Source organism: Ambystoma mexicanum, chromosome 5p, assembly GCF_040938575.1.
Source record: "Ambystoma mexicanum isolate Mex_15411 chromosome 5p, UKY_AmexF1_1, whole genome shotgun sequence".
NCBI lineage: Eukaryota > Metazoa > Chordata > Amphibia > Caudata > Ambystomatidae > Ambystoma > Ambystoma mexicanum.
The window spans coordinates 1,058,390,209-1,058,411,044 of NC_090930.1; the positions used below are offsets into that span (position 1 = coordinate 1,058,390,209).

The 20,836-nt window shown below is 42.6% G+C and overlaps 1 protein-coding gene across 3 annotated transcripts in view; it reads left to right on the forward strand.

Moving 5' to 3' along the window:
• The window catches only part of JARID2 (jumonji and AT-rich interaction domain containing 2), a 1,398,385-nt gene that overhangs the window by 167,538 nt on the left and 1,210,011 nt on the right, over positions 1-20,836 (forward strand). The gene's annotated exons all lie outside the window — the stretch shown is intronic.

Consider the following 20,836-nt stretch of genomic DNA (forward strand, 5'->3'; position numbering starts at 1 on the left):
ATTCTCAAAGAATGATGCTGTCCTTGGTGTGTTGAAGTGGTTCTTCATCCTCAATCATGGAAGTAGTAATTTCTTCCCAGAGTCTCTTTGATGAACTAGAGTTTAGCACTGTCTTCAAACCACTATGATTTGGTAATGTTTGAATTGCAAACTCTGGGACTCTTGCAGAGATGGACAAAAACAATCTCAATTTGTGTGGTTGGTTGCCTCATGCAAGGAAGAATCTTGCTTAATGAAGCATGTTCTTAATGATAAAAAAAGAACTTCACACCGTAGCTGGTAGCTTTTTTTTTTTTTTGTTGGCGCAAGTGCATTCCTAGTCCCAATAAAAATACAAAGTCTCAAAATGCCCTTTTTCCTAAATGTATTTATTTATTGTACGTTTTGTTGGGCGCTCATACGGCAAGTGCATACTGTTTCCAAGCGCCCACAGGGCAAACGGAGGGGAAAAAGGGAGTGATACATTTTGAATATACAAAAGAGGAGGGGAAAGAGAAAAGGTGGTTAACATGGTTGAGGTTGCATGTCCAAACATTTAATTAGTGCTTTAGCGCCCGGCTCTTTGAAGGATAATGTTGGTTGGATTTACAGTTGGCCTTTGTTTGAAATTGCTATGTTTCTTTTGTTTTCCTGATGCAGATTTATAGGTTTGCTGTTCTTGTTACTAAGCCTCTAAGCCTTCTATATACCTGCTCGTCGGTATGAGACAATGAACCTCTCCTTTCGAGTATGTGTAAACGTATTATCACCACGTTCGCCTACCCAGGTGTGTGTGTGTGTGTGTGTGTGTGTATATATATATATATATATATATATATATATATATATATATATATATATATATATATATATATATATATATATATATATATATATATATATATATGAAAACAGTGGTCCTTTACTCAGTCTGCCAGCACTTACTTTGTCGGACTTTCTAGTTATTGTGGTACGATTTATTTTTTTGAAAGTTTCTTGGGTACTTTTTTTTTTCTTTCCCACTTTCTGGCCTGCACTTGTGCACATAGTGGTGATACAGAATGCTACTTTGACCCCAATGCGGCTGCCTGAGCAGTGAAGGGGAAAATGCCTGGAGAGCAAAGTTTCACCCTGCAGAATGAGCGTATAGCTGCAACAGCCTGTTAAGAATTCACAGATGAACTGTTCTTTGTAACCCGAGGTGACGGTGGGGGCCGAGCGGGGTGGTGGCATTCCACAAGTAAGCTTTTAGAAACCACTCAACCTGCTGTTGGTTTTAAAGAGTGCGGAGATAGCTCAGAGTGCCCAGTCTGACTGTCTGCTCATGATCCAGCTGTACTGTTTGTGTAGGCAGAAGGTCAGCGGTTCAATTTGAGGGCAAGTTAACTCAGCCTTTCATGTTACTGAGGTGTATTGGAGGACCTGCTGTAATTGAGTTATGATCCAGTACAGACTGCATTTTTGATTTACTTCGGAAACCTATTAATAACGCGGTGAAACGTTTTCTTAGTACGCCCCATGCCTGCTTTTAGTAATGCATAATGCTTTGTGATGACGATATGCATGTTTGTAAAGTACAACAAACATGACTCTTTTACACATTATCTACGCTACGCAACGTCTGTGCTTTGTATTACTTGTAAAGAAAGAAACATTGAATGAGGGCCTCTTCGGTCAACAGCTTTTTCATTCTTGCACCAACTTGTATTTATTTTCATTCTCCCATAAGAGGGATGTGTAACCAGTCAGTATGTGTCCACTTTCTAGAAGCAAACGACCGTGTCTCAATCGTCACGGACCAATTTAAGAACAGTGAGTTTAGTTGCAGTAATTATTTCTGCATAACGTGACCTCCCAGGAACCGTTTTATATATTCTACTCTGATCCGGAAATGGCAAGGGTGTGTGACTTCAACAAAGTTCCAAATGGTGTACCATTATCTTTTAAGGTCCAACTCTTTTTTTTGTTTTGATGAATCGAACGGTATCCCCCAAATTGGAACCCCCCCAAATTAAGAAAAAATAATGTGCAGTGATTTTTCGATATAATTACTTATAAGTAATTACCATCGGCAAAATTACATGGCGTCCGGTGGTATCAAGTAATTACTTCGAAGACACTTAGAATTATATAGGGGATTGTGGGTTAAGGGGCTAAAAGGTGTGGGGAGGTACTGGGGGGGGGGGGGTATGGGTAGCAGTGTAGGGGAAGAGGGAGGTTGCCCCACTCCCCACTTTAAAAAAAAAAAAATATTTTGAAGTGATTTTTCTAAGTAATTACTGTGAAGTTATTACCGTCAGCAAAATTACATGGAACCAATCAAACATGTATAATCGTCCTGCCCACCTCAACCTTGCACGTGAAGAACTGTGCTTCAATCTGTCTGGCCAAGCCATAGTAAGTTCTTCTATGCTGTAAGGGGTGCGTGGTATCAGAGGCATGACCCTGAAACAAAAGGTACAATTTGTAAAACCTCTATTCATTTCTATGGGTTTGGAAAAACTCCTTCTTTGCCCTATAGCTAAGATGGGAGTAGTGTCTACCATCAAATAATAAAGAAAACAGTCCTAGTCTGTCAAATCAAAATGGCCTATAACAAAAGCTAATGCCTGTCGCATCTCTTATACAAAGTGTGCAAAGGGGAACCGCTAGAACCGACAGAAGTACCCTGGGCACCAGCAGGGCTGACGCTGGACACAGGGGTCCACCCGCGAGACCCAGAGAAACGGATACAACTACTCCAGCCAACCCTTACCATCCCCCACCGCCCCCACAGCCACAACTAGGTCCCACGAGGCTGTGGAACAGACAAGATACCACCAATCACCACACAACTGGGTGTATGGACAATAGCAGCGGCGCTAGTCATGTGGAGGGGGGAGGAGCATGCAAGGTTATTAAGGGAGCGGGCGGAGGGGACAGCTAGATCCTCAAACTGCCTCGAATGGAAAATCGGGCACGTACCTCCTGAGGCTCAGGGTGTACAAGCATCCCGTCGGGTAAGATTACACGAGCCCAACCGGTTTCAGTCCAGGATAGAGATGACTAACGAATACCATTAATAATTTCCTTCTCTGCATACACCTCTCAAACTCCAAACCAAACACAACCACAAACCTCTAGCGCAGCAAACCGCACGAACTTCACTACACTGCAACAACAAAACAAAAAAACACATAGACTCGCACATCAGCACACGACGACTACCGGCCGCATACACCCCAGGCCCAGCCGACGGAACCACCGGGCTGAGGCTGCCAACAGCACATCACTGCAATCTTGCACTTTTCCAGCCTCCACCCACTAACCCACCATCCCCCCCCTCTTTCAGAGCCGCCAGAGCGCCAGGGGACCACTCCGGTGGTGATAGTGCGCGGTACAAATGACCTTTAACATTAACATATGTATGCAAAGGAAAATCAGTGTTAGAATATAAAGAATCAAAGTGGCTGAGTCAGCTCTCCTCCCCTTGTTGGACAGCTTGGAATAAGTCGGCCCCTGTAGACAGGATGACACGCTCAGGTTCTCAAAACAAAGCAACTCAAAACTTGGACCGAGACCTGCCTGGGCTTCCACGTTAGTCACTTTTCCAGCATTCCAAAAGTTCCTCCACAGTTCAATAAAAGGGTTCACAGTTCAGCCCAAAGTTCACGCAGGTCTCACTCTGTCGGGTTCAGATCTCTCAATCACAGCGCTTCTAGGGGTTCCCTTCCGCAAGCTTTATTCACATTCGTTAGGGGTTCCCTTCCCCTAACTTGTCACACTTCCGGTCTCCCTCAGTCAGGCCCGGACCTTTTCCTGTGGAAGACTTTCAAATGTGCAAGACTTTTACTATAGACTTCCGCAGGACCACATCTACTTTCGCTTCAACTGGCACTCTTGTGTTATTTGCCCCAGTGTTTCTTGGTCTATGTAGTTCAATATCATAAGCACAAGAGTTCAATGTTCACTTTTCACTTCCCCTTTTGCTAGGGTCAATCTTGATCATCACACCTTTTAAAGTTCACTCACTTTGTGGCTTTAGAACAAAACATTTCACGTTTTGTGGATACTTTCGAGTGGGCTACTTCCTTTTTGCCGGACCACAACGCTACTCTCCATCATGGGGTTCACAGTTATCGGTAATTTTAAAGTTCACCACTGGTCTGCCTTTATTCGCGTCTCATCCACACGCGTTCAGCCTTCAATTAAATATATATTGTTGCCACTCAATCTTTCCTTAACACACACCAGTCTTTCATCTTGCTCACCAACTCACCGGCTGTGTGCATTCCTTTCTTGTCTTCACTGTTTTAATTCACGAGTCAAGGTTAATACCACAGGCTTGGCCTCGCCTCCTCCAACTCATTCGTTCACCCAGGAGGGTCGCAGCGCCTTTGAAACACAATGCAGCCTTCTTGTCTGGGATTTGGCCTTCTCCATGTATCTATTACAGTTCTTTGGCGGCAACGACCTCCTGCAGGGAACTCGTGGGTTCCTTTACCCTTGATTCTCGTCCTTCGATTCGTCACTCTACTCCAGTAGGTTTGCCTTAGCCCCGGACGTTCTGCTGCTTCTCTTGTTCCACCTTGCTCAGAGTGTCTCTATATTCCGCCTTTTATCCATGTTGGGAGAGCTAATGGGTATCAGATGTATGTGTTTAAAGTCAAGTGCCTGACTTTGCCTTACCCGATTTTAGCAGGACATTTCCAATGAGATATGTAAGGGTTAGTCTTGTTACTCTGACGCCCTCTTCCTCGGCCCAGTGTTTGTGTAGAAAAGGGTTCAGCGGGTGGAGTTGGGACATCAGAGAATACTATGATACAAGAGGGGTCATGGGTATGGGAAAAGGGAAATGCTGCGTCTCACCATTGGTAGCCTCACCCCCACTCCCCGGAGGCCCCTCACCCAGGTGATCATCACCCACTGGTCCACCCCCAGGAACTGGATCCAAAAGTGATGGCCGTGGCCTGGCCACCTGAATGACAAGTCCCTGAGGACTAGCGGGTGAGGGACCCTTTGGTTTCTGACAATGCACAATACAGGAAGGTAGGTTCAAGAGAATGCAGGTAGCTAGTTTTTACAAATACTTAGCTATTTCAGGTCATAAATTGTTTAGTAGCGAGGTATTATGATACTTCAGTTTATTCATAAATTCAGACAGACATCTAAAATCTGTAGGTTCACAAAAAAGACAGTGAATGAACCTTAAACCAACAACACCACATTTTAGGCCCTATTGGGCATACACACAAGAGTTGAAAAATGTTTCATACACTACAGTTGAGTGAATAGGGGTTAGTAACAAAAATATCATCAGACCCCCCCCACTTACATTTGTCATCTGTCCCTCTAGGCGTTCACCTGTCCAAGCACGTCCTGATGACAGTTCGGACCCTTCAACTGCGACAAGTTCTATCACAGTGAAGGCTGACTCTATCCCGAACCAGAAACATAACTTTGTGTCGACAAATATAACAAAGTACCGATTCAAAAGTTGTATTTGAATTTACACCATATCTTTTTGTTACTAACCCCTATTCACTCAACTGTAGTGTATGAAACATTTTGCAACTTTTGTGTGTACGCCCAATAGGGCCTAAAATGTGGTGTTTGTTTTTTTAAGGTTCATTCACTGTCTTTTTGTGAACCTACAGATTTTAGATGTCTGTCTGAATTTATGAATAAACTGAAGTATCATAATGCTGCTCTACTAAACAATTTATGACCTGAAATAGCTAATTATTTGTAAAAACTAGCTACCTGCATTCTCATGAACCTACCTTCCCTTACACGGTTGACATGGGGTAGCTGTTGACTTTTTTGTTCTCTCTCATGTAATATTTGCCTTTTGAGCCCCCCCCCCCCTTTAACAAAAAAGGCGGCTTTAACTGCCCTTTATTGTTTCACTAATGCACAATACAGACCACCCACATAAGCGGGCAGTGCACAACCAAAAGCGCAGGTTTTTTACTGTAGATGTCTTTTGTAATTTTTATATTTGAGAGTTTTTCCAAAAGGTTTTATTTCAAAGCTTCATAAGAAATATATTATCCAGGAATGTCTTTGGGCACAAGAGCCGAGTTTCTGACTGGGAGTCAAACATTGGAGAAAATGGAGTGGCCTACAAGCGACCATATTAAGGGCGGCCAAAAAGTATACATAGTTACATTGTAAACAGAATCGCTAGAACCACCAAATGAAACCACATTAATTGCATAATGGATTGTAAAGCAATAGTTTATACGCAGAAGATCGTGCGTGTTATGATAGAAGGAAGGCTAGTGTTAGGACGCCTGGATTCATGTTTCAACCAAAGTAGATAATCGGGACTGCAGAAATTAAATGGGCAAATTCTGAGCAGTCAGAAGAATATACTATGTACACGAGTGCAGTGTTTGATAGATAAATGCGTATTGCACGGTGACACACTTAAAGTAGTGGGTGGTTCTGTGAAGGGCTCAAGATGTGGTCAACTTTTCAAAACGCCCTAGATTTTTAATTCTAGTCACGCCAAGCCTACTGGCCAAGTGAAGAAAAGACGGGTGAATGTGGACAGAGAGGGATGGACCAGGTAGACTTGCACCCTTTTGTGTTTGATGCATGTCTTTTGCTCAGGAGTTGCCAGGCTTTGTAGCCTTAAGCAATGCCTGGTTGACCTCCTTAGCTTGTGTGCTGAAAAGGCACGTTGGAACACGACAGCCAATACCCTTCTGTTGCTCTGTGTTACATGTTCTGTAGACTGGTGAGCTGTAGTTGGGTATTTATGGGTTTGTCCATTTGTGCTTATAAGGTTGCTAAGCTTAATTTAAAACGTGTGTGTGTATATGTGCGTGTGTGTGTATATTGTGTGTGTAATAAATATATAATAATTTGTAGTGTTTTTTTTGAGAACGTAAGATTTAAAAATGACTGTATTTAAATCCAATAAAGTCTACATTGTTATTTTGGGAAAATAGATAGGCCGGCCAGGAGTTCGGGTTTATTTCAATGCATGTGCAAAACGATTTTATTTTTTTGCATCCAGGAGCAGATCCTCAAATCTGGGCGTGTTCTGCCACTCCCCTCCACCCGTGCATATGCCCCAATTACCTTACTCATTCCTCCAATAGGGCATCTGTGTGTTCTGCAGATAAACGTATTAATCGGGGAGAAATGCAAGGTGGGGGTGCCCACACACTGGGGAGGGAGATGGCAGTGGTTCACTCATCTTCTTGCCTCTGACATCTTTTATGTTCCTTGTGCCTCTCACACTCCTGTTCTGAACTTTAAATCCAATGTCTATACTGTTTCTTCTGCGCTCAAACTCTAATTTCTCTTCTAAATTCACGCTCTGCACTGATGGTCTCCTCCTGAGAGCTTTGACTTGGGACAACAGTTTATAGTGTGCACATTACATGCAATCAACAGAATATGATCTTACCTTATTTTGCAAGTATCCACCTTCCCTTTCTTCTATTTCCACTCGTCATTCAGCGTGCTTTGAAGTGGACTTGTGGTGGCAGAAAAACCATGCAAGCAATCCACATAATCTCGGTTTGCTTCTGTACTTCTTCTAATTTCTCTCATCTCGTATTTCAAGCCCTCCTTTCTCTCCCTCCCCCACACGTCTTTGGAGTATCCTTTACTGAGTCCTTAAGGAAAGTTTTGGAATTTTGGCTTACTTGTCACTTTAATCAGCCCTGCTTTTTCTCAAGGACTGATTGTTAAATACCCATGTGTACAGAAAACCAGAAACGTGCGCAAGAGCCGAACATGCCTTACCTTATATACACCATGGAAGATAAATGAATTGACCAACAAGCATAGCCCTTTTATAAATAAGACCCGTGCTGACTAAGATTAGCAAGTCACTTGGGCCAAGATACAGGAAGCAACCAGATAAACAGTTGAGAGAATTTGTATCCAGGGTAAGCACATATGAGCACCTAACCTATTTAGAAAGCAGTTTGTTTTCTATTATTGCCAGAGCCTTGTTGAAGACTGATTTGGTAGAAACACATTTCGGCTCAGGCCAGGCTACAGTGGTTAATATATAGGAATACAATTTCTGATATCTCAAGAATATATATACATTGTCCACAACTTGATTAAACACGGCTGACATCTCTGCTATAAAATTAGAAAGGAGTTGGCGCATATGTGACCAAATGTGTATTGTGACTCGGGGCATAGTCACGTTGGTTGTGATCACGCTGCATTCTTACACACCTCAATATAGCCTGCTGTATATTCGGTGTGTCCATATATCCAATCCCTTGTACACAAATTCAGGGATTGAAATTAAGATTAGTTAAACCGGAGCTAAAACCAGCTCCTGGGTATCTGGCATTAATTAACCAGTGAGAAGGAGCTAACATTGGGGAAACAGAAGCTAGTACATCGCGTTCCGCAAATCTAACTTAAACATAAGATGCAAACTTAACATTTTGCTTTTCTTTTTAGACCCCTTATGCTTTAAATCTCATAGATGTGTCCTACTGCTTATTTATAGATTGTCCTAAATGCACAGAGTTGAATACACATAGGTGTGTTTGGCATCAGTTGGCATGAGGAGCCAAAGTAGCTCCTGGTAGCTGTTGATGCCAAGCTAACCAAGCTCTGCTAGGCTACAAGCAGGAGCTAAATAGCTCCCAGCGACCACTCAATTTCGAACCCTGCAGATTACAGAAAACCAGACTGGATGTAGTCATCTTGGTTAATTGTCGTCAAACTCTCCAATCTCCCCTCTATTGTAAGATTGGAAGTTGGTCCCACACCAAACTGTAACACTGTCCTTATTTGTAACTTTTATAACATGGTAAGTGTTTAATTGTCTGCACTTTGCAGAGAATGCTATGGTCCTCCTTCCCAACAACCCTCAAATCCCCTTCTGGTCCATGGTGTACCTTTCACACTTTTGAGCGTTGTGGTTCATGTGAGCTGAAATTGGATTGCTTTGGGTCATGTAAGACGTCCGTGCAAAGCTGCAAACGTAATCTTAAAAACAAGTGACTAAAACGGTTTCACTCCTGGCTTATGCCTGTAATAACTCAAAGAATTACACATGGTTTAACATATAATGTGGTCATTTAAAGTATGCTTGAAGTAAATTGCATGCTGTAACATTGACATTCATAAAAAAAATACGAACATCACACTTGAGGCATTCCAGGCTGTTTAGTGCTCAAACAAGTCTGCATTACAATTAATGAATGTGCACATGGTAAAACTATAAAGCACCGCAATAGTCGGTGTCAAATGGACCCACTGCAGCATCTACTTGGAGGCGAGATGGCAACTCCTACCCTTATATCTTGGCCTTGCCATGTGCCGTAGCTCTTTCAGCCCAGGCAAGCAACAGGTGCCTGCCCATGAATTAACTCTTACAGCATGTGAGCAAATCGGGGCAACCTCGTTAATGTGTCTTGGGTTGCTGGGCCCTTGCAAAACAGATGCATTTTCTCGTTTTCTGGGTATATTGCTGAACTGAAGCTCATTCTCGCTGCTCCTGCTGCCTGCTTGGAAAAGTGATCACTTTGAAGCAGGCACAGTTCTCTGTACTTAAAGAATAAGAAGTGTAAAGTTTTTGGTATTGTACAAAATTACCTAACCCAAAATTACCTACCTCACCAAAAGACCTAAAAAACACAACGGAAAGTTGGAACTACCAAAAGTTCGAACTTTTTTTTTTTGTGCTGTGTGTTTAGGTCTTTGGTGAGGTCGGTCGGGAAAAAAAAAGCCGGGGGCTGCAGGGGTGTCCCCCTGCTCACTTTACTATAAAGTATAATGAGCATGGGTTGCGGGGGACACCCCTGCAGCTGAGCAAAGAAAAAAACGGGGGCTGCGGGTGTGATCGCCACAACGCCCCGCCCACTATACTGTATAGTAGTGAGCAGGGGTTGTGCAACTGTCCGACTTAAAAAAAAAAAGTTATGTTGCGGCTGTGCGTGTATGTTTGTATGGTTTTATAATGGATGTTCGCATGGGAAGGGAAATGTACGAACATTTTGTGTTGCGTACATTTCCCATGCAAACATTTCCTTCGCGGGTAATGCACACAGATATCATTTGTTCAGACCATCAGCTTATCCAGACCACAAATTGACTTTTGAAACCTCTTGCCTCTCACTTAAAACATGTCTCTGGTGTCGGGAGAGATGGTGTCCTCACCCTTGTTAGGGCACTCTTAATTGGGGGCTGGCTTTGAACTATGGCTCTTCTTGGAGGAATGTTCTTTACCAAAGCAGCTTAGCTCTGCATAATCGAGCCTCTTCTAGCCTTACTAACCTACCCTGCATTTACGTTTTACTGGTAATCGAGGGCAGCACAATGCTCTTAGATTGAAACCTAGCGTCTGCTTGTCCGTTTAGGATTGCATATTAGAATTTCTGCTAATGATAATTTGTGAACAAAACACTTAAAGCCTAATCTGCCAAAGTTATAGAAGACACCAGCTCAAATGTTGGTTACTCGAACTCTGTACAGCGCTATGTTGCTCTCGAGCAAGGTACCCGCTTTAAACTCTAAAATAGAATTGAGTAAAGCCCCAACAGATTAAAGTCAGTGTAGCCTACCACACCCAAAAAGCATAGCATATGTAAGCCAGACAGAGCACAGGTCAGATACCATAGGGCAGCACAACCACTTGGTAAAACCATGGCTTAGCATACAGGAGAAATAATTATTCATCCCAGCATAATGGCTCAGAAAAGGTAGTATTTATTTGATTTAAAATGTTATACAGACCTGGCCCTACCCAGAGGCTGTTGGAGTTTAATAAAATCTATCCATGGTTTTTATATAGACTATTCAGTTGTTTCATATGGTACTGATATGTATTGATCCAATATCCTCCACCGCAGCAACCCTACCCCCCACAATATGGGGCAAATAGGCTACTTTTAACCAGAATAGTCCGATACTTTCTAGCTGTCGGTATGTAATTTCTTTTTTTTTATTCAAACAAACACAGGCTGTCTTGCTAATTCTTTTATTCCAATTTGTGCATATGCATATTATCAAATGTTAACAAATATTCTAGACAACATTGGATCTTATATCTATGGATATGATAAACTCAATGCGTCATTCTGTTTTGAACATCATCACTCTGAAGAAGCATTTTAATACGGGGGAAATAATACTGTTGTGGACTTAGCAAATGGCCCTAGCAGCCTATTTTGTAATAAAAAGGGGAAGTTTCTGCTCACTCGAACAATAATTTCCGCATAATGTTCATTAAGTGACAAGTTGTATTGCAAGTATAGGGTAATCTGAGTGTGCACAACATTGACAAAACCTTTTGGAAATCACCGATTTTCTTGTTGAAATGTATGTAAATCTCTACCAGGTAGCATTAATCTGTCACACTAGCATGGGGCTAAAGTTAGTATGCAAATTCCTCTTATTTCAATTTTATAAAGTTCACTATAGACAGAACACTTCTATTTCTGCGCAGTGTTATTTAGAAAGAGTCATTTTAATGGAGGTTATTTGCTTGTGAAAGAAGGGGAGCGACCAATCTCTATTTCACGTTACTGAGTAGAATTGTTAATTCTCCGACAATCCATTTTATATATACTTCCCCAAAGTTTCATTTACATGCCCAGTTGCCTGTTAGTGACATAGCTTGAAAACAGGATGCCTGCCCAAAATACTTTTAATTGAACTCTGGGATTTAATTAATTTTTGCGTCATTTATCTACAATTTGTACACGGAATTTATTTTATTTAGGGAATTTATTAAGCATGGACTGAGCTTCAGGAAGCAAGCGGGCTTTACAAATCATAGTGGGATGTACATGTGGCAAAGCCCACACTTGATCAATACAAAGGAGAGGGGGGACTTAACAGTGGGGTAAGATGAGCAGTTTCACTGCAAAGGATCTACAAGCAGATTGCCCCCTCGTTAGGGAGTAGCGATTCTTTGAAGAGAAGGGTCGTGAGCGTAGTCCTGAAATTAGAAGTGAGGGTGTGAGTCTGCTGTTGATGAGGAGGACATTCTTGGGTGTTGGGAGGTGAGTAGACCACAAAGGCCTGTCTACGTCTGGGAATGATTGTACTCCCTTCTGGTTTGTCTTTCAAGCGTCCCTGAAAGGTAGAGACATTAACTGGTTTCTGGCATCACCGCCAGATGGGCTCTTCCTTCCAATCTGTCCACCCGCTGCCAAAATCCCACTCGGGTAATCTTTTTCCTTCTTAGGAAAGGCCTCTACATTAAGCCCCATCTGCAAAAGGCTTCCTTAAGAAGATTTTTCATGGTCTTCAGGTGGAACCACAATCTGCATTTCTTGTGTCCCACGCTCTTTTCTGCTTTCAAAAACTCTGCTGTCCTATGTATTTGATCTTAAATACCTAGAAAACACCATGCAGAAACATTTAAAACTGCATTTTCTGAGTTTTGGTGTCTATGGTTGGTTCTTTTCACTTACACAGACTAGTGTCCTTTGCTTTGTATGTTGAACTCTGTTGTAAGGAAATTAAGTAGCAATGGGGGAGTCCCCAACTTAAGATGTAACATCAAAATTCAACTATAATATTTATTTCCCTTAATTCCTGGTATGAACATCTGATAATAAGAATTTTATATGTATTCAGATTTGAAAGAATATCCTGCATCCAAAGACATGCTTTATATTCTTGTGATTGCATGCAGAACAGTTATATCTGAATGTATTATGAATTCACACATTGTAATATATACTTATACACTTCTTGTTCCCCTTGGGCTGAAATCAGAATTTTTTCTTTCAAAGCTGACCAGTGGTTTTTAGGTTATAGCTGCAAATGTATTTCCCACTTGTTCTGTTTAAATGCATTTTTGGTGCACATTCTACCTTACAGTTTAGCTTTCTATTAAATGTGTTGCTAGGGTCATGGTGCCAACAGATCCATCTACTGCCATGAACAAAGGCACTTTTAATCTTTCTTTTAATGACGACCCATTCAGTAGGAGTCCTTGTTGATCTGCCAGGTGGAAGGTCTGCTTATCTGTAGTTGCCATTAGTGACTACAATGCACTCATCAACCTTATTGCCTCATCAACCGTATTGCTAGGATGGCCTCCCAGACAGTTTAAAAAAAAATATGGCCTTCAAATTACTGAGTTTGGAATGCAATTTTGCTTTTTTTGGTGGTGTGGGGTTACACACAGAACCTTGTCCTTTGTCTTGGGTGCACTTTTTAGTTGGGGCTTATCGAGTGGCGCTTGCGCTGCCTACAAGCCAAAATGATTGCATTAGACTACAGATAGGGAGAAATGTCATACGTGGAGAGGGACAGAGCTGGTAGGTATTTGGTTATTTGCCAACATAGTGGTTTCAAAGTGCTGAGGCTTGTCTGAATGTTTTTGGTGTATTGTTTGCTGCAAATGATCGGGCTACAACAGCAGGTTGTAGTTAATAAGTTGAAAGCCCTGTATTGGAAAATCACCTGGCAATAATCCTGGAGTTGCCATGTTTTTCACTTTGGCGGGCAATGCCTGCCTGTAAGCAACAGCATGTTTAAATAGTCATAATGCTGTGGCTCTGGATAAGTGGTCAAGAGGCAGAATGGCACAGCCCCTACCCTATAGCACTACCAGGTTTCTGAAGTTTGCTTTTCGTTAATTCTAGCTTTTATGGGTTTTTGTTTTTTTGGGGGGCGGGTGGGTAATGAGTTAATGTTGCTTTATACATTAAAAAGAAATGATGGGGATACCAAGGCAAATTGATTAGCAGAGTTTGCTAATTAAAACATTTTGATTAGCAAACAGACCCATTTGATTAGCGATTTTGTACTAATATTGTTAATGTCACCAGAAGTTATTTGTACCCAAGATATGAAATGAGCAACAATACAGCAGTTTTGCGTACCACTGAAATAAGACATTAGAGGAGATGGTCCTTGCAAATTCTTTACAATTCAGCTAGACATGCAGGTAAGGTAACTTTGTTTCCTTATTCAACCTAAGAGAAATGCACTCGACCCATTGTGATAAGAGGACACATTTAAAATGTGATTTGTGTACAATGGTGCATTTCACTACAAACCTGCTTTGTTTGGCACACTACAGCCACCCAGAGGCCAGCCATGCACAGTGAAACTTTGTTTTGACATTAACTGCAAAGTAGAGGTTAAATAAGTTTCAAGCATCTCTTGCAAATGCTACTCGCCCTCCATAAAATGTACACGACAATGCGACTGGGCGAAAGGACTTTTTAAGCCACAGCTGAGTGTCTGTAAATGTAAAAGGTTAGCTGCATGAATGGACACAAATAAATACATATGATAAAAAAGCACTGAAAACTGTTTGGCCAGCTGTCTCCTGCAGGTGATAATATATAATGCAATTATAAAGCAAAGCGAGCTCTGAGGGCTAACTAGAGTGTTTGGTATTGCAATAGATCTGTAGATGTTAAGATTGAATGGAACTATTGATCTTTACGTTGCGTAAGCATCTAGTTCACTTTTTGTATTCATTATCAAAGAGGAAAGGAAGACTAAGCAGAGTGGATTGCATAGCAGGCAGAGAACTGAGCAAACTAGATGAAATATTGTAGTTTGTGGTCATCTCAATTTCAGGGTACCTGGTATAAAGCAACTGGGTAATAATATAGAATGTAAGGGAGTATGGGGTTGTTCATGGGTTGAGCACCATTTCCAAGATGTATGCAACCTGCATGTTACCGAACTAGGTTTGCCATCTACCTCGGAATACCAGAATACCTCCTGAAGAAACTGCAAGGGATCCAAAATACAGCAGCCAGAATACTCCTCAAACTATCCAGAAGAGACCACATCTCTCCTGCCCTAAAAACACTACACTGGCTCCCAGTCAAACATTGCATCACCTTCAAAACAATGTGCATAACACACAGGGCAATCGGTGGACAAGGAGCAGAATTCCTACAAAAAAAAATAATCTACAAGCCAACGAGACGACTCAGGTCAAGCAACGAAATCCGCCTGGAACTAAAACCATACCTTGAGAAAATAACTTGGAGGCACCTCCTTCTACTACTTAGCCACAAAAACCTGGAATAGCCCAAAAGAAATAAGAAACACCAAAGATCACAAAAACCTGGTTCTTCAACACCACAGACAAAAACTGAAAACCGAAACGAAAGATAATGACTAAACCTAGGAGGACACTGACAACACCCAGAACCGACTAAAACTCCCACCACAACTAGACGGATAACGCCAAGTCAAATAAAACACAAGCGACACCCATTAAGACAGAATCAACAACCCCAGCCAATTCGAACCAACTTCCTCATTCACCCATAATTGCTACCAAAGTTCCACACTGTTCTAGAGTTTTCTATATGCTAGCAATTACCACACTCTGAGTTGGGGACTTTATCAGGTACAATGGCTGTATGAGTAGAAAAGGATGCCAGGTAAGGTTCATGTTTATGAAGGAAGTTGCTGGAAAAGGAGGTCAGATATGAACGCGACAGTGGGAATACCGGAAAAGCCCAGACCAGGACAGAGGTGCAGAAATACCCCCAATCCCCCATTTAGGGTGATTACGCAAACCCAGCGCCTCACTTTGAGACAGAAATGCAAACTAACCAATCCACTAACAATTTCCCCCTCTGCTTACACCTCTCAAATCCAAACTAAACACAACCACAAACCTACAGCACAACAAACCGCAAAAACTTCACTACATTGCAACAACAAAACAAAAACACACAGACTCGCACAACACTACACAACGACTACTGGCCGCAAACACCCCAGGCCCAGCCAACGGACCCACCGGGCTGAGGCTGCCAACAGCACATCACTGCTCTCTTGCACGTGTCCAGCTTACTCCCACTAACTCGCCCTCCCTTTCCCCTCTTTCAGAGCCGCCAGGGGGCCACTCCGGGGGTGATAGTACACGGTACAAATGTCCTTTAACATTAACATCCAAAGCATTTAATCATGTGATCGTGTATATTTTCAAAAGTGTTCACTCGTCAATATGATGCATCTTCCCCAACAAAATGATATATAGTTGACACAAAGTATCAATACTCTAAATATGCATTAAGTAACAACCTAAGGAGGACTTGAACTGATGACTGACATGATTTAAGGGTTTTTAATTAAAAGTAAAGGAAAACTCCTAACTTGCCCCAGCTCTGAGGGAAGTTCCCTGCCTAGAACTAAAACTACTGGTGCTTGTCAAAAGAAAACGGTCCTTAGGATTTTGGACTACCAAATTAATCTGGCAATGCCACTTTGGAAATCTTAACTAAAAATAGGCCGGGGGAATGGCCTCTAGCTTTCGCTTCAGCATGGCCCAATCACTTGGATAGCTTGTCGTTAGTTTCAAGTTTGTCAATGCGATAAGACGGTTCACAACTTTCTTGCAGTCTTTGTTGGTCAAAAAAGAAAATATCCTCTGTATAGTTTCCACTTCTTCAGGAAAACAGATTGTTTTCAGAACTTCTCCAGGTTCCCTTTTAACACAGTTCTCTTTATAACTAGTTCGTAGCTTTTGGACTCCCCGAAGTCCTACGACCTTCTGTCAGACTTGCTTTCTCTGAAACAATGTAATTCACATTGGACACTTGCCCACAAGTTTCTCAGACTCCAGTAACCTGGTCGGCTTGCCCAGCCTGGACGCAAAGTGTTCATAACTATTTCAATCTTGTGCAAATCGGGCACTTCCCGGTTTGGGTTTCTAAGGTTACCCTAACCTCTGGGCTTTCCCAGCCTTGGCTCAAAGTACTTGTACCTCTCTGCCCCAATCTTTCTGCAGGAGTGTACACTTCCCTGTTGCTGTTTGTCCCTGCATTTAATGCCCTTCTGGCAGAGAGCTCAGGGATTTGGGCTCTCCCCGATGATCTGGTCTATGCAGCGGTTACCGGGCCTTCTAGACCCACCATGGCTTCCTGGTGGTTGGGCCACCACAGGAGAATGGTGTTTCTCAGTTTCCGCCTCTTCCTCCAACCAGAACTTCTCAGTCAGACATGGCGCCAGCCTACCGGCGCTCTGCTAGTGTTTGGCTCACTCCCCATGCTACTTCAGGCTCTGCTGCCCAGCTTGGCTCTGCCCCTCCTGGACATCCTGTCTCCAGAGGCTCGCCTCTGCGTAGGAATCCCCCTCCTCCAGGCTTAGAGGTTTCCTTCTCTCCATTCACGGTTCCTCTTGGCTTATGTAGGTCATCATGAACAAACAGTGTTGTGATGAATTCGCAATGATTCCTCATGTGGCCAGGGGAAAGCAGACGCTTCCTGACCCTGGGGGTGGTGTTCTTCAGGAGGATCACATGGGGGAGGAAACGGGTCAGGAAGAGGCGGAGAATTCCCCAGTTTAACTTTCCCGAAACCCTAGTCTATTAATGGCTTATTGGCAAGTAAAGTACTGGGATGAGGAAGAGGGATACAGAGGAACACTACTGTAGTAGGGATCTCTTAATGTAAATGACCTACACCTGAAGGGGACTGAGAGGTTTAAAAAGCCCCCTCAGGTGCAGGCATTAGAGGGGGAATGAGGTCAAGCAATGGAGGAAAAAGAAGCAGGTCTTCTGAAGGGTACCTGGTTACTGCCTTGCTCTGCCCAGGTTGGTACAATAATATCAAAAAACGAATGAGCAAGGTCAGGTCAATCTCTGCTGAAGAGTAACCACTGCTACACCCTGAGTGGGTGACACCTTGTGTGGGTGGTCACAGAATTCTCATGAAACTGTTCTTCTGCACAAAAGGGTTTTATTTTGAAGTGCAGTGGTGTAGTAATACACTGGTATTTTTCAAAAAACATAGGACAGTCAATATTTGAGACATCTACTTGTTCAGTTTGTTCATTCTCTATAGGTTCCTTGCGAAGGAAGCTTAGAGAATTCAGTGGAATCATAAACAGGTGGGGGGCCCATAGAGTGTGGGCACAATCAAGAGTTGAACATCAACATATAATACATGTCAACACGACAGTGTTTCGGCCATTTTGCGTGGAGCTAGGTGAGCTCTAATGGTGTAGGCCTTCATCAGGACAGGAGTGTCTTTACGAGTGGAGGGTCCTATGTGGTCTGTAGGAGTAAAACAGACAAAGAACGTGTCGGGATGTACGTGGTCAGCAAAGATCTAGCAGAGAAAAGTTATGAATACTATGTAGGGCGGATGCCGGTGCTTACCGAAAAAGCAGTGCATGCTGTGGTTGTGGCTGAGAGGGAGGCCTGAGGCGAGAGACGCCGGGACCACAGGAATGCTGGAAGCCGAGGCAGGCCATGCGAGAATCTTTGCTTTTGATTCTCCCTGCTGCAGAGTTCACACAGTGAGAAGCAGTCTCAGCGAGGGAACTACTCCCTCTTTAGAGGTTCCAGTTGGCTGTGTAGCACCTGACCCTCTCGGGAGCAGAGGAGGCCCCATTCATCCGTGGCGTCTTCAGAGAAGGACCAGAAGAGGTTGTGCACTTTACCACGAGGAGCCACAAGCACCGAAGACGTGCAATCACAGAGCGGCGCATAATCTAGCGACTTACCTGGGGAGTTCACAGCTTGCAAGTGACTCTGGAGAACTCAGCACTGTCTGGGTGTTCATGGCTGGCCACCTCACTCAAGAGGGAGTGAAAGCAGCAGTAATTTTGAATGCCAAACTATACGAAACCAACCAAAGTTGTACCTGTTGAAACAGTGACTATGTAAATAAGCGCTCGAGTGTGAAAACACCCGAAACCCTGTGGGGAAGCTGTCGAAAGCTTACACGCAATACCCAAGCCAAGATTATATTAACCATCAGCAATACCAGTATACGAACTGGAGGCCCTTCTGGAGAAGGTTATCCAGAGGGAGAGGAGCATAAAGGCCAAGGATTCTTAGAGTACTAATGTGGTTACTTGTTTCCTCACAACTTGTTTGCAGTTTGATGTTAAAGAAGTCTAATGAAGTTGTTATTCTAAGTTGGAAGCACTTTTCCGTTATTGAAGAAATAGACAGGTAGGCGAGTATCACCCTAGGGCAAGATGTTTTTGCCAAGAAGAACCTGATAAAGGAATTCACCAGGAAGTATGTGATGCAAGTGCTGAACTGTGGTTCTAACAGAAACAACTCAATGTTGATTTGTGACATTTGGAGAATTGTGAAAAGTTATAATTACTTTTGAAACCAAAATTTCAGTAAACCATCCTGACAAAGATACTGGTTTCTACAAAGGCGAAACACGTTTCTCCTCCAGGAGGAGTTGGAATAGTTTTTCTTTTGGAAGCCAAAGGTTGTGGCTACTAGTCTGACAAAGACAATTGTGGTTGCTTACTTGATGAAGACAAATGTGAGACCGTTCTTATTCCAGGAGGAGTGGGAACTTTTGGTTTTCTTGAGATAGTTTATTGAAGCAACAGAGCTTTGTGTCAAACCAGATTTCCTTGTTTTCCTTTAAACTGTGGAGAAAATCCTTGTTCAGATTTGGGGAAGGGACACTCTCCCAGGTTATAAGAGACATTGATCCTATTGTGAATCAGATCATATGTCCTACATTATTGTAGAATTGAATTGCCATATGTTTCCTTTTTGTTTTAATTGTTGTAGAAGTTAAAGGGTTGGATATCCTTTTGTTAGTGTTTCCTTTAGTTTATTTTAGACAGGGAGATCCTCATAAGGGTAGGGATAGTGAAGTGTTTATCCTACCTGCTTATTTAATAAAATGGCTAAAGTTGAAAACTCTTTACAAAGTTGACGCCTCACATTTCTGACCCCTCGGTGTATCCTTCTCTGACTGTGGTGCTCAAATAATATCCAGCATTACCCGAGGCCAAAGGAATGTCACAGGTTGGTGTAGTAAAACGTTTTTCCAAGTACCATGTAGGTAGACCATGTATTGCGGACTGGGAGGTCCTTCTTGGACTGGAGTCCTTGTCTCCTGAAAGGGGAGTCACTGCCAGTGAAGTCTCACTTGCCCAGACCTCCAGGGAGGGCTTTGCAGAATGGGCTCACCTCCGTAGCCTCACAGGGGTTGACGCCTGTGTGGGGAGAAGGGACACATTTACCAGGTTCGTCGGTCTGTATAAAAGCTTGCCAGATGAGCCAGTGATGACTGGCAGACTGCCACAGACTAAGCATTCATGGTACCTTGAAATCGAGTATGCACAAAATGTCGCCAGGCTTGTGGGAGTGAGGCATTGTTTGATCATTTCCTCAAGAAAAGGGGTATGGGATGCAATCATCCTTGCTTATTAGGTGATCAGCTCACTTTACTCTCTTCAGGCCTTTCTTGACGCCGTCATTGATGCCTTATCCAATTTAAATGTAGCTTTTAAAAGATTAAAATGAAAAGAAAATTAGCAAGACTGACTTAAAAATTATTCTGTTTTATTTAGTTTTTTAAAATGTATTTATTCACCTTCGATTATTCACTGCTTAATTTGTTATATTCAGATTCTTTTGCTGAAACCTGTAATAAACCTGTTTCATGATCTACCCACAGTAACCAGATAGTTCTCTGTTAAACACCTAGACTCTAAAGCAGCACATTAATTAGCAGAAAAACTGAGCGTCTCATCAATGCAGCATTTACATAACCAGGACAAAGCATCAGAACAGTTCCTAATATTGTTTGTAATAAAATGTTGTCATCAACAAAAAAAAGCGGTTCAGATCTTCAGCACTACCAAACTACAATTGCCCCTGGCATTAAGGCCTAACCATTTCCTACGTATAAAAGGAAGAACAATCCAGCTAATAGCCAAACGTTATTCTACAGTCTGGCAAGCTTTCTCTACTTCCAAGGGGCTCTCTTGCATAGTGGACCAAAGAGTTTGCATTGTTTGCATGTAACCGTTCAGCTGATTTTTCTACTGGTATAAAGTCTCCGCTTGGATCATAGACTTGTAATGGCGCAGCTGTTTGGGGGCTCTCACTTACCTAACAGTAAACTGCCAAAATAATGGTTCTATGTCATTTCATCGTCTGGCATTTCAAAGCCTGCAA